General features: G+C 36.2%; 1 pseudogene; it reads left to right on the top strand.

Annotated features, from left to right (window-relative positions):
* Positions 1–10,491, top strand: part of LOC149167382 (ABC transporter G family member 35 pseudogene) — a 98,893-nt pseudogene extending 88,402 nt beyond the window's left edge.
* Positions 10,492–12,368: the final 1,877 nt, after the last annotated feature.

A 12,368-nucleotide genomic window follows, 5' to 3' on the forward strand; every position in this document is an offset into this window, starting at 1 on the left:
GTTGCATTAAATACTACTTGATACTCCACTTCTATAAAAGAAAGAGCAAGATATTTCTACTTCTTGCAAGCCCAATTGACATATTTGGATCCAATGTTGAAATATATCCTATAATAGACTTTTAATTATTTGGAGTTGATCATTATAAACGTTTCCATCTATCTTGGTACTTTCTATGTGGATAAATGGGAAGAATTAGCTTATAGGGCCCACTTTAGGGGTAGGTCCTAGTTTGGTGATTTGGGGTCTAAAATCTTTCATTGTGAGTTTGCAGCATTAAATGAAATCTTTTGGTGTCAACACTTTTCAAGCATAGCTCACAATCCCTCTAAAATGTTATATACATCAAAATCTTTCCAACAATGCAAAAATGACGTCAATTAGAATTTAAATGCAAAAGTTAGGACTCCCACAACTTGACCTACCCCTTTCACCACCATGGTACCAAGTGGATGCCACATTAGCCTCCATTATTCACACATGTGGGGCTAGTCACATGTGGACTTTCAAGAATATTCTAGAGGGTCCAAAATCCTAACACTAATTGAGGGCTGAGGCATGCAAAAACCTTAACTCTAACCCTATATAACCATCAAGCTATGTTAAATATTAGGTCTCTAAGAAGAGAATGGGTTCCACTATTTTGTATTGTTATTATTATTAGTTGAGTATATAATCTAGGAGCACGATTTTGAAGCATGGTGGATGAGTTAGAATATTCTACAATAACAATTCAGACCATACTATCCATGGTAATTTGTACTTGGATTTTCATAACCAAGAAAATGAAAACACATCACGGGCTTTACCTTCTAGATAGTTTTTCTCCCATATTGGATTTTCTAAGTGATGTCTCATGTTCATTTGTGTGGATTTTATGTTCACTTTCTTGTTATCTCATTTTGGTTTCAATTATTTCCATAAATTTGAGCACTGAGCTAGTAATAATAATCTTGAGATCTAAGATAATACTACACATAATCAGTTATTTCATAATGTTGTAAGGTTTGTTGTGACATATGGTTATAGTTTTTCATTTGAAATTTATTCTTAAGGTTGGATTTCACATGGTTTAAAAAGTTGGGGTCATTGCTAGTGAGAATAGGACCAACAAAATAAAGAACAAGTATTATGATATGGTTACCTACTTTCTTGGTATATACATTGGGGTTAGAATAACATCTAGAAAAATAAGGTGTCAAGAAGAAAGTTAAACGCTTTAGCATACTAAAACGAAGTAGCTTGGTTAAGGTAGTGTATATATTTCTTAAGGCGAAAAACAAGGACATATTCATTCTAAAATTATCCACATTGGATCACTATATTATTTTTCATCCATCTTGATCCTTTTAAAGTGGGAAAATTGGAGGAATAAACTCATAGGACCGTTTTTACCGATGGGTCCTAGTTTAGTGAATTTGGGTTTTAAACCTTATGGGGGTAGTTTGAGGCATGTCCTAAACTTTTATGGGTCAGAAACTCTCACTTGTGCTAGAAAACTTGGCCTTGTTCTAGACATAGATACCTTTCTAATGATGCCATTACTCATGGAAAAATGGCTAGCCACATGGACATGGTGAAGAAGATTCTATACGAGTTAATATTGGAACTCTAGTTAAGAGTTAAAGGAGTCAAAATTAACCACTAGTAGTCTATCAAGTTTTCTTATAACTAGGCCATTAGGAGGAAAAGGGTTTCCCCTCTATTCGAGTGCATTTTTTCCCATAAATGAGCAGAGTAGTTATGAGGGGATAGAGACAGAAAAGAAGAAGAGGCTTTGTGTTCTATATCAACCAAAGGGCCACAAGTCTTACTCCTTTTTACTTGCATCCATTTCCATTCAGAGAAAGAGAGAGCAGAGAAACCTCAAATTCAAACTGTGATTTCTGCTATAAGGGTTTCCCAGAGCATCTCTTGTGTCAATGAGGTTTGTGAGTGTTCATTTTTTCAATATTCTCTATTTTCATACTTCATATATAGCATGAATAAGCAAAAATAGTAATTTAATAAATCTAAGAATCTAAGGAAAATTAGCCCTCTTATTATAGATTTCATATTTTAAATATATTTTATTATATCTATCGTGGTGAACTGTCCAGTGGAATACCCATGAAAATTTATATATCATATTGGTGTTAGAGTAGGTTTCTTTGCATATATTGTATGGATTTACAGGGGATCCATATCATTTACGCTAAAAATCATATAACCCCATCCATGGTCAATGAATCTTATTAATAACCCTCAAGATTTGGCATATAAGAGTTACACAAGGTTGGAAGAGTAGGTTGCTAATATCAACCATAATATGAACCTTCTTGTGACAACTCGTAAGTAACCTTAGAATCAAAGAAGATGGAGGTTTCAATTCAAAGGTTAGATCATAGGAAAAATTGAGGGATTAAGAAGAACTAGAGAAGGACACTAAGGGAGAACCCAAAAAATAACAACCTAGTTCAAGTTCCATAAAACCATTCATAGTACCTATTCAAGATGGAAGTGAAATTTAATATCACCCTGTATCAAGGTGACATTGACACTTTGAAATTAAATCATTGATTGCAGTAGTTAGAGGTTTATTTAAGAATTTATTACATAAAGGAAGAACATAAATCTTATTTTGCTTATTTTAAACTAGAGGACCATGCCCTAACCTAGTGGGGAGGCCATACGAAAACCCTAAGGATTAAGGGGGATCCTCTAGTGACTAAGTGGGAGGATTATGAAACTCTCTAAATGTTCCAATTCTATACCATCATAGATTGTAACACTCCTCTCACCCCCTTGAACTATCTTAGTTTGTGAGAGGTGTTATTTATGACTTAAACCAATCTCCAAATTCTATCTTGAATATGGGATTACAAAAATATCTATTTTTACAACTTAATCAAATTTTAAAACAAATACCACCATCTCATCTAGCTCGTCGAGAGCTTTCTAACGACATAAATTTCATCTCAATCAAATTCCTAATTTGAGAGTTATGACCTATTAAAATTAGACCAATTACATAATGCCATGTGACATCTAAATATATTCCACGTGGCCTAACCATGTCTTCGCTGGTGGTTCCATGTCATGCTACAACACCTTGGGTGGCGATCACGGTGATACCATTAATCAAATTTGGGTGGTTTTTATTGCTGGTAGGTATCTGGTTTCGAAACCTACCCTCTTATTAACTATTGGTATACCAAGGGGTGGATGAACATGGACCATTGGTGGGTCCCACACCCTAGTCAAACTTCCCAAAAGTGATTCTCAATTAAATGGGGGACCCATGACAAGAATCCCCATGTGGAACACCACGTATTAACACACGACGAACCTAGGGGGCCCCGGGGTGATCGTCGGCCATTGATTTGAGCTCCTCAAAATCACGTCATTTTAAATACACTCATTTGATAATGAGGCCTAAAGCTTCAAACATCGACAAGTTCCTACGCGGCTCCACGTGGTCCTTATCAAGCCCACGTGGCATTGCCATGTTAACACAGGGTTGCAGGTCCTGTTAGGCCTGATCTCTTATTGTTTTTCATTATATTTGGTTCTCAAACAATCTGTGGTGTCACACAACTATTTGATGTTGACACGCCCTGGTCCTCGGACTTCCGTAAGCTACAAATAAATCACAAAAATTTGGTCCCAGCCTTATCCAAAACCCCTCAAATCAAGGTACCCTCCTATACATCGAGATTTCCCCAGATCTCAGATGTGGTATCGACATCATAAGAGGAGGATCCAACCCTCGTGCAAATAAACTACCAACACAGGGCCCACCTGGATCTCTAGTTACAAATATATACTAAATCAGAAACATTTTCAATGTGCACATGCTTTGTCTATCATGATGCATCCACGCGTGGGGTTGGAAATTCAGCCCCTCGATATCTAGATACAAAGTACACTTAAGGGGACCATCTAGTCTGAGATAAATCCAAATTCATCAACCTTTGGGAAATGAAATAGTATCTGACCTAGATACAAAGTCCATAAAAAGGACCACCCGACCTCAAATAACTCTGGACACATCAACACTTGCAAAAAAGGAAACTCGAGGGAAGTTACCAAAATTTCTTGAAGACCATATGTTTTAAAAAAAACACTGGATCTTTAGAATAATGGCCAAATAATAAGAATCAACCTTCATATGTGTTATTTCATTTGCATAAGAATTACAAGGAAACAACAAAACTCAACTTATAATGGATTTTAAACAAAGAAAGAAGTGACTCCAAAGGTCATATTTCACATGAAAAAATCTAACCAAGATTTGATCAAAGAAAATCAAGACCTATCAACGATACACAAGTACACATAAACTATAAAATCATTGCATCGCTCTTGAACCAGGTGACTATCACCATGAGAAAAATCGTTGTTTAACATCCAACACATAGGTTACCTTCTCATCATGTGAGAGAATCTTAAGTGTCGCAATGATCCATTCAATTCATAACGATATCAAATGGCTAGAAAACAACTGCAATAACAAGGTCACAAAGAGATCTTATATAACCAGATATAATCATATAACATCCCTATAATTCATGAAAATGATAACCATCACATAATGCTAGAAGTTAAACATATCCATAAAGACATATGGGACAACTTATACACCATGAACATGTAATGAATTTAACAACCTTCCATGAGTAATGCAAAAACATAAATTTTCCAATAATATATCAGACAATTTCATTACCCATAGTTCATTCATGCATACAACATTATACTTGTTTGGATAACTTGAATTGGTTTGCAACTAAGGGAGGGACTTCAAGTCTCCACCCAACCATAGGCTAACTACACCAAAATATTTCTTGCAAGGGACCAACCCTAAGTTAGATCCAAAATTTGAGGGGTTTCTTGATGAGGGAATCCACCCAAAGCTCAAGTAGGGCATTTTTCAGTTCTAGGAGTCTTAATCCACTATATAGGTGATTTATCAGTTGTATTTTCAAAGCAAGCACTATAGGATTGTAGCCCATTATCCAAGTGGTTTATCAACCTCCTGATAAGCACCACATTGGCTCAGTTCCCCTTTCATAGTGGTTTATCAACTTTACAACAAACACCCAAGTAGTTTATCATCCCATTCATTAAGCACTAAGTGGTTTATCAACTTTCTCAACAAGCACTTAGTGGTTTATCAACTTACTTAGCAAGCACTTGTGATTTGGTCCTCCTCTAATCCTCCTAGTGGCCACTCTGGCTTGGACACTCATAATCTAGTAGCCTCAATACATCAATATAGGGGAAGAAACCCCAATTCCAGAGCACAAGGCTTGGTTTCATTTATACCAATGTTCTTGTGCTCCATGTTCAATGTTTTCCATTGTTTCTCTACTATTCTCTCTTCTCCCTTCTGCTCATTTTTCCTTATTGCCTCTTGTTTTTCCTTGATTCCACTCATATCTTGAGAGACTTTTGACTCACCTTCCCTCACATCATGAAATCAAGAAAACATGGTCATTTCCTCCTTCCCAATCATCTCTTTGCCATGTGTAAAGTGTTGGATTTTTTGTCATGCCACCTCCTCCATATTTGAGGTTTGGAATGTCGTCCTCACTTCTTCGCTCTCCCACTTCTTTGCTCTCCCTTAGAATTGGATCCTTGTGTCCCTATCTTCAGGACAACATTTCATATTTTAATTATTTTCAGAAAAATAGTTTAATAATTGAATTTTTTAGAAGATTTGTCTCAACAAGTCGTGGTTGCCACATTGGCCTTTACATTTACGATCACATATAAAAAAATAGGTGATATAAAGGTGTGATTGTTACAAACTCCTCCCCCTTAAAGAAACATCATCCTTAGTGTTTTTTTTAATTAGAAAGCAAAAGAATAAAAATGAGCTTTATAATCACAATTCTTACATATGCTTAATCATTAAACAAAAACAAGTAAAGTTCCCTTACTTGTTGCATTATTTCCCATGTTCCTTCATTGGGTCGAAAGTGCTTGCTTTGCACCTTGATCTGTTATATTACTTGGTTCCGAAGTGTGTCCGCCTTCGGTCTAAGATGCACAATGGTTCTGTTTGGGACTCTCCCTTGGGTTCCACTTGTATCATAGACTGGTCCAAAATATGATTAGATTCGTGTACATACTTCTTAAGAAAGAAATGTGAAAAACATAATGTGCTTTTATTGTGGGTGGTAAGGCCAATCTATAAGCCACTAGTCCCACTCTTTTCAAAATATGAAATGGTCCACAAAATCTAGGTGCCAACTTAGCACAAGATCCTAGTTTCAGTGGGCTCTTCCTTAGTTTGATGTAGAGATATACATGTTCTCCCACTTGGAATTCTTTGTTAATTCTCTATTGATCTACATAACTCTTTTTCCTATCTCAGGATGCTTTCAATTCCTCCCTGATCTTGATTAATTCTTGCTCCATTTCTTTTAGCATGTTAGGTCCAAGAACCACTTTGTTCACAGGGTCATCCCAACTAATAGTAGTGTTGCATTTGCGACCATATAGTTCCTCAAAAGGAGTCATCTTTAGTCACTCCTAATACCAATTATTGTATGCAAACTCCAGTAATTGTAGAAATTATTCCCACTTCTTTGGCTGATGCATGACATACATTCTCAACATGTCCTCTAAAATTCTATTCACTCTTTCCATTTGGCCATCTGCCCGAGGATAATATATGATACTAAAATCTAGTTGGGTTCCAAAACAAACAAACAATGCCTTCCAAAAACTGGAAGTGAACTTGGAATCCTGATCTGAGATGATTTTCTTAGGTATGCCATGCAATCTGAATATTTCCTTCATTAATATATAATCTATACCTATGGCTTTGTGGGTTGAGTTAATAGCTATGAAGTGAATTGCCTTACTCAACTTGTCCACTTTGACCATAATGACATCATGTTTTTTGGTTGTTTTTTGTAATCCCATGATGAATTTCATGGATATGACTTCCCACTTCAACTCAAGAATTCGAATTGGTTGTATCAATCCTGTTGGGTGCTTTCATTATACTTTGATGTATTGGCATTACAGGAACTTGGCAATGTATTCAACAATTTCATTCCTCAATCCTGGCAAATAATACATTTTCTTTATCGTTTTTATCCTTTTTTGATAACCAGAATGACCTGAGTAAGGTCTCTTATGGAAATCTTCCATAATTAGCTTCCTTATGTCAATTACACAAGGAACATACTTTTTGTTCTTGAACATCAACATACCATCATTAATGAGTTTGTATCTCTTGCTTATTGATCCCTCTAGCTCCTACAAGCATTCCTTCATATGCTAGTAATGCTCATCATGAAGCGATGCCTCTTTGATCCCTTCCTTGATTTCAAATTCACAAGTGCTCATGGATGTCAAATGAGCGACTTGTATACTTCTACTAAGTGCATCTACTACATTATTTTACTTTCCTTTGATGCACTTTATGTCAAAGTTGAATTCGTTGATCAAATCCAACCATTTAGCTTGTCTAGCATTTAACTTGGGCTAGTCAAACAAGTATCTATGGTCTGACATCAACACAAACTTTCTCCCAATCAAGTAGTTCCTCCACATTTTCAAGGTGTGCACTATTGCTACAAGCTCCAAGTTGTGAGTAACATATTTCTTCTCATGTTCATTTAATTTCATTGACTCATAACAAATCACGTGTCCTTCTTGCATCAAGGCTCCACCTATTCCTTCCTTACAAGCATTGGTAAAAACCATAAAGTCCTTCTCTGGATCTACTATTCTTAAAATAGGGGCACATCTAAATAATTTCTTAAGCCACTCAAAACCAGCTACACATTCAAATGTCCATTTGAATTTGACTCCTTTCTTTTGTAAGGATGTGATTGTATTCCCGAACTTTGAAATTTTCAAATGAATCGTTGGTAATATCCAGCTAATCCGATGAAGGATCTAACCTCTATGACATTTTGGGGAGCGAGACACTCCATTATGGCCTTGAATTTTTTTGGGTCCATAACCATTCCTTATTTCGAAATGACGTGCCCCAAGTAATGAACTTGTGTTTGGAATATTTTTCACTTGTTGAATTTGGAATATATCTTATGTGCCCTTAGCAATTGCAACAGTGCTTTAAGATGCTCTTCACGTTCTTATCTGGTTTTCGAATAAACCAAGATGTCATCCACCAAAAACAATATAAAGTTGTCTAAATACGTGCTAAGTTTTGAGAAATGTAACTATTATTGGTCTTCATAATTGTATTTGCGTCATGATGTAATTTATTTATCAAAAGAAAAGAAAGAGAAAAATAAATGTAGAAGAAAAAGAATAATTTATGAACACGGGTTTCATGATTTTTTAATTTTGTTTCTAGGTCAAGCATCCATTGTATGCTCTTAGGGTTGTCTTGAGTCAAAGTGTCTTCATCATTATGCAATAGACCCATTTGGTCTCTTGTATCAAAGAAAATATTTTTTGTTGTTGTAGTTATAAGTGTCTAGAGGGGCTCCATCAGTCCAATCGACCAACCCCGCTCATGTCGGCTTAGAGATGGTTATTTGAGCCACTCAGACAACTAAATATTGGAAGGTACATGACCTAATTTGGGAGAACATCAAGGACAAGCTTCTGATCTGATCTCCTACATGTAATAGAAAAACAATAATGATATATGAGCCTTGCAAGGGAGGGAATGAAGCTCACATATCCTAGTGTTTCATGATATGTAATTTGGAGATATTATGCTAAGGTTTTTCAAAAGATCGAAGTTGCAAAAGTGGAGAAGAAGATGCAGAAGAATGTTGCATATATTGTTCTTATATTGAAAGGTAGGATGGTTGACTTGGTGGGTGCCCTGGTCGAGGTTTGGTCTTGGAAGTCTCCTTTGAAGTTAATAAGAAGAGTTATGATGGTTTTTCCCCTTTTAGAGGGGTTTTTCCCTGGCATGGTGCCTACTTCTTGTGTACTTGTCTTTGTGATATGTTGTGGCTCATTCTGGCACAATTAAAATATTAAATATATTTAAGGAAGTTCCAACACAAAATTAAAAATTGCAAAATTTGATGGAACCTGTGGCAAATGCTAGACCTTGTTCTTTCAACTGGTGGCTTTTCTCATCCTTATGGTCTTGAGGCTTTTGCAGTTAATACATTGGAGAATGTTGATCAAACACTGGATTAAAAATTGATCAAATATTGCACACTATCCTGACTAATCGAGTTGCATGGAGTTGTGAAGAAAGCATGACTTGCTGTTGGAAATAAGAAAAAGAGAAAAGGAAGTTGGCATTCTTCCATAAACAGATATAGACATGTATATGAAGGCAACTGCAATTGAGGGGTTGAAAGGGAGTCTTCAAACATATTATATTTTGAAGATCCTTGGTCTGGATATTTGTGCAGACACTGTAATTGGTAATGCCATGATAAAAGGAATTTCTGGTGGGTAGAGAAAAAAAATGACAATTGGGGAAATGATTGTGTTACCAATGAAAACTCTTTTCATGGATGAGATATTTACTGGCTTGGACAACTCCACTACTTTTCAGATTGTTAAGTGTCTTCAACAATTTGCGCACATTAGGCAAGCTACTATAGTCATCTCACTTCTTCAACCAACACCTGAGACATTCGATCTCTTTGATGATATCATTATAATGTCAGAAGGACAGATAGTTTACCATGGGCCCCGTGATCATGTTCTTGAGTTTTTGAGTTTTGTGGCTTCAAGTGTCCAAAGCATAAGGGCATTGCAGACTTTCTGCAAGAGGTTACCTCTAGAAAGGATCAAGAACAATATTGGGAGGACAAGGAAAATTCGTATAGATACATTTCAACAGAGAAGTTTTCTCAGAAATTCAAACAGTTTTATGTTGGCCAGAAGTTAGCAAAAGAACTTTCTAAACCTTTTGATAAGTCCGAAGGCCACAGAGCTTCCCTGTCTTTCAGCAAGTACTCACTTAAAAAATGGGATTTGTTCAAAGCATGTTTTGATCGAGAGTGGCTACTTATGAAGAGAAACTCATTTGTTTATGTCATCAAGGAAGCACAACTTTCTGTAGTTGCATTTATTGCAATGACACTGTTCTTCCGGTCACACATGCGCGTTGACCTTGAGCATGAACGTTATTATCTTTCCTCTCTATCCTTCTCCCTCATGATCATGATCTTCATTGGCATTCCAGAGCTAGTGATGACAGTTAGACTACTTCCAGTGTTCTTCAGACAAAGGGACCTTTACTTCTACCCAACATGGGCATACACTCTTCTAGGATTTCTTCTGAAGATTCCACATTCGTTGTTTGATTCACTTATTTGGACCTCAATTACTTACTATGGGATTGGGTACTCCCCTGAAACTGGCAGGTTTCTTCATCAATTTCTTGTATTCTTTGCTATGAGTCAAATGGAAACTGCATTATTCCGTGCAATAGCTGGAGTTTGTCGAAGCGTAGTTATTGCCAACGCTGGAGGTTCTTTGGCAACACTGATGGTTGTGGTATTTAGTGGATTCCTCATCCCACGTTCTTTAATTCCAAAATGATGGAAATTGAAGAAATGAATGGAGTTGATGTTCCTTGCAGTGATAAAATTGACACTTTTACTCTAAATTGTCTCACCATAGACAAGAATCTTATTGACGAATTCCACAAAGATTTGGAGCAAAGATCACATATACAGAAAACACAGTCATCTACAAGCCATGAATTTCGGGCTCATTTTTTGGGCAAATGGTGTCGAATTTTAAAAATCCGCGATCTGGGTTTTCTGCAGAATGCCCCAAATTGGTTTTCGTGCTGAAAGTTTCCAAAAATTGGGATTGGTTTAAGATATTTCATTAATTCTTTAGAGGCCAATTTTTGTAGAAACATCCTACAAATTGGGGATGACTCTTCCCTGTTGAAATTCGATTTGTAGGATGACAAATCCTTGATTATGTGTTAAGAAACTCTACTCTGAGCTCAAAGAATTTATGATAAAGTATAATTTGTCATCTATTCAAGATTTTCGTGAGCTATCTCTACAATATTTCACGACCATACAGATTTGGTTTGTTGACAACACCAAACTATTGAGCAGTGGAATTGCTTGGAAAAGAACAGAGCAACAAATTGTGACTTGAATTTTACCCAACACCTCATCAGGGAATAGAAATCCTCAAATAACAAACATGGTGTTTCTTTCTGTAGGGAATCACCAAATCTTCTCAATGGTACAACGATCCTATGAGAATCTCAAGTTATTCAGGAGTACGACCTTCAAAGGCAGTTAAATGACTGAGACTTTTTATTTCCAATCAATGGTCCAAAGATATTGTATTCAGATCCAACATAAACCCGGAGGCACAAACTACACGACTTTTATCCCAAGGAGTGCCCCCACAAGCAGTTTAGTTGATTCCACTCATTTACTAATCAACGGATGATATTAATTACGGGAGCACCCTCTTAACCTTCATAAACTACTATGAGTGGTCCCGTAGGCAGTAATTGGTTTCAAAAACCATATGCAGTTTTGCCAACGTGTACATAAGTACAATAGTGGGACCCGAAATGAATTAATTTTTCTCCTCTGACTTGTAAAGGAGGCGGGGTTTTTGTTTTTTAAAGGTTTTGGGTTTTATATTATATATATAATGTTAAAATTACCTTTTTTTAATTTAAATTAATTCAAAATTTCCTAAATCTACCTCAAGAATCAGTTTTGAAACTGATCATAACAGTTAGGCAGCAGAGATAAAAGCTGAGAAATTAGATTTTGAAGGGGTTCGGAAGGGCACAATCACCCATGACTGGCAATGTAGACAAAATTCATTCTGAAATCTGAACATGATATTGCAGTTTGATTCCAACATTGGTGTTGTAGTGATTGTTTTTATCATGTGTTCCAACATTCATATATGTTTTTCCTCTCTTGGATAGTGTAAGATGCAGCTGGTGCTTTAGTTTAGTTTTTAATGAATTTACTTCGTTGTCCTCATTAAAATTGCATTGTAATCATTAAAATTAATCCTGAAGCCCTTAATGAAGCGCTCCACATATGAGAATCTCATTCATACTTTTTCTTCTTCATCCATCATTCTTTCTACAGAGTTGAAGCATAGATTCTTAATTGCATGTGCCAAAACTTTGTCTCCTTCATTTTCTACTTTACATCTCCACCCTGCAACTCTCATAGTCTTTGGCCATTCTACTTTAGAAGGCTAGGGTTTCAAAACTAGACATTTTGGTTACAAGCCTTCATGGCCTGTACTTTTGGCCATTAATTTCAATCTTTTAATCCAATCTCAAATCTCTCAGGCACTGGTTCCCTCACAACCATGAACTGTCTCCTGAGGTACAACATTATCAACATAGTTGTGGCAATTGCCTAGATGATAAGAATTTGAAAATAAAAGAAGAAATAATAAATCACAAGAAA

Source organism: Pinus tabuliformis, chromosome 5_1, assembly GCF_031772625.1.
Source record: "Pinus tabuliformis cultivar Carrire ecotype Pingquan chromosome 5_1, CPIR1, whole genome shotgun sequence".
NCBI lineage: Eukaryota > Viridiplantae > Streptophyta > Pinopsida > Pinales > Pinaceae > Pinus > Pinus tabuliformis.